This window comes from Tupaia chinensis, unplaced genomic scaffold (genome assembly GCF_000334495.1).
Source record: "Tupaia chinensis unplaced genomic scaffold, TupChi_1.0 Scaffold000093_1, whole genome shotgun sequence".
NCBI lineage: Eukaryota > Metazoa > Chordata > Mammalia > Scandentia > Tupaiidae > Tupaia > Tupaia belangeri.
In genome coordinates this window covers 8743502-8746728 of record NW_006159555.1, presented here as the reverse complement: position 1 = coordinate 8746728, position 3227 = coordinate 8743502, and positions in this window count along the sequence as shown.

The following is a 3227-nucleotide window of genomic DNA, read 5'->3' as shown; positions in this document are numbered from 1 at the left end:
ACTGAAGACCAGAGTCCAAGTAGCAGGAGACCTGCTGGGATACAGGTGTGATTTAAACTAGGTTTTCTGGGTTGGGCTATTCTTACCATATATCTGCATTCTCATCTAGAACAGACTTTCTGAGAATCTTTAGAAGCTGTACTTTGCATTTTGATATTTTCTCAGGCTAGCACAGTTCCCAGTCATGTGATCACGTGTCTTACAAACAATTCTGTTAGATTTTTGCTATAGGGCATGTGAACTCGCCAGAGAGACAGAGAGACAGAAAGAGAATGAGAAATCAGCCCTCCCCCCATGGGAGATGGCCATGCCACAATACCTTCTCCTCCATTCTCCTCTTGGGATTTTGGTCACACATGCACCTACGCTTAGCATGAGTTTCAAGCCTCCAGGTCTGGGACTCAAACTGAGGTCAGCCATATGGGAGTCCAGTAACATAACCATTACTCCATCTGCTGGTCCTACAAACACTTTTGACTTGTGATATTTTTAACTTATAATGAATTTACTGAGATATAAATAACACTGTTATCAGTTGAGGAGCATCTGAAAGTCGACTGCCTAACTGCACTGTTACCAAGGTACCACTCTGGCTGACCCCTGACTTTTCCTAAAGGAAGGTTGGGACTGATTAGCATAGAAAGTATCCTGGATTTTTAGTCTTAGCTCTGTCCTTCACCATAGCCTGGTCCTTGAGTCCCTTTATTTGACACTCTTGTGTTATGTTTAGGCTTATCTTCCCTTCTTTGACCTATTAGTTAAAAATTTTTTTCTTGCCTTGTTTTGTTTTTGTTGTTGTTAGTTACATTCCTGTTATATTCTTTCCATATTTCAGAGGCTAGAAGCCTGGAAACTACTTCTCTATACTTTCTTGCTAGCAGAGTTCTGGTTTATGTCTGAATTGATGAAAAGTTTTCATATGATGTTTGGAGAAGGAGAAATGGTTGCTTTTCTACCACCATGAGCAGGAACATAAGCCTCAGCAGAAAGAAACTGGAGTTTTGGCAATAGTTTTTGCATATCCACCTGTGATTCAACAGTGGTCTTTCCCTGCAGTTCTTGCACATTCCACTCACTGAAAGCTAGCAGAGATTTTCTGGCCTTTATGTCCAAATGTTTGGTGGGCCTCTGATCCTTGATATGTTATTTTCTGTAGAGCCAGCAGGTGCCACAAAGGTTAAGGGAGCTGGATCCCACATGGCTGACTGTGCAATTCAAGTCCCAGACCCTGTAGCTTGAAAATCACACTGGGTGCATGTGTGTGTGTCCAAAATTCAGAGAAGAGAATGGAGGAAAAGGGATTGTGTTTTGGCCATCCCCCTAGGAGTGCTTTCTCACTTTTCCTCTCTCCTCCTCTCTGCCTCTGGCGAGTGCACATTCCCTATGGCAAACTAAAACAAACAAAAAACAAAAACAAAAAAAACCATAAAATTTTGTTTAAAATAGTTTTTGTTTTCCAGATCAAATTGTGACTAATAAAGTAGCCAAGTTTTAGATAGCTTACATCAAGACTAAATAAGAAACTCTTTTGTATCCTAACTAGCAATGATGTCCACATGCTATAAGTTATGGTGATGTGAGACCTCTTCATCTCTACGCTTGGGACCCAACATTGCACCAGGTAGGCCTTCATAGCTTCTTCTCTACATGGAGATTAAAAAAGCCTGTTTCTAATATTTTTCCTAATAGTAGCCCTCTAAGAAGTATTATTATTTGCTCTCATTTAACAGAAAAGGAAACTGAAGACCAGAGTCCAAGTAGCAGGAGACCTGCTGGGATACAGGTGTGATTTAAACTAGGTTTTCTGGGTTGGGCTATTCTTACCATATATCTGCATTCTCATCTAGAACAGACTTTCTGAGAATCTTTTAAATATAATGTTAACCTTCTACTTCCCATTAGTATTTTAACTATAGTTTTTCATTGTTGTCAGATTTTAAAATTTTGCCTCTTAGAATACTGTAAAAATTAAAGAAAAAACTTGGAATGGTAGTAATAATAAAAAGCATTACTTACTAAGCAATTACAAATGCCTGAAACTGTACTGAGCATTTTAGTTGCTCAGCAAATTATTAAAATAATTCAAGCAGTTATTTGCTTTTACATTTTATGTTTTTACAAAACTACAAACTGAGATGCACAGAGGTTAAGTCCAAAGTCATGTATTTGGTTTATAGCAAAGCCAGGATGACAATCCTGGTCTCTCGAACTCTAATGCTTCTGTTGATTCATTTAGTAGGTATTTATTGAAGATCTACTTTTTGCCAGGCATTGTTTTAGGTGCCTGGGGAAAATAGAAAGCAAGAGCCATACAAAAAAATCAATGTGGAACACAAAATGCTGGGGAGAGGGTGATGGAACCCGGGTTGAGACAAGTGTTGTGACTGTCACAAACATTTAATCAGTAGGTTGTGATGATCATTGAAGAATAAAATAAAATATTTTCTTTGAATCTATATGTATCAGTTTTTAAATAGCTGCAAATTTTCAGTATATAGATAATTATTAGTCTGAAACTATTTAATAAATGGAACAGTTTCGTTTGGGGATGCCATGAAAACAATCCTGAGAAAACAAGAATACCATAAACTGAAGACGTCTGGGACCTCTGAATTATAGGATAAAAATGAAATCAATTTCAATTTTACACTTACCAATGTGGGCTTAAATTTAATTGACTGCCTTAAATTTGAGCATTTGTCCTTTCCTCAAAGCATATTTCAATCTTCATTAAAGGTGTGTACTCTATGCTGTGATTTTAAAAATATTCTAGAAAGCAAGGAGATACAGAGAAATACATACAAGGTTTTCTTAATAAAATCATGCATCTTACAATTACTATTACTAGTCTTACACAGCTTTTCCATTCTGCAAACCTTTATTAAAATGTCACTTCTGCAGAGAAATTAATCATGAGAAAAGGAATCGATTGTTCAGAGTCTTAGTTAGTCTTAGTTTTTTTTTTTTATAGCCAAGTAGTATTCCATAGAGTATATTTACCATACTTTTTCAATTCATTCTTCTTTTCCTGAACAAAATGTCTCAGCAATTGTGAATAATGCCACAATAAACAGAAGTGCAAGCACTTTTCAAATTGAGCATTCTCCCATCCTTTGAGTAGATATCCAGGAGTGGAATTGCTGGATCATATGGTCAAACCATTTGTAGATTTTTGAGGAATCTCCAAATTGTTCTCCACAGTGGCTGGACTAATTTACATTCCCACC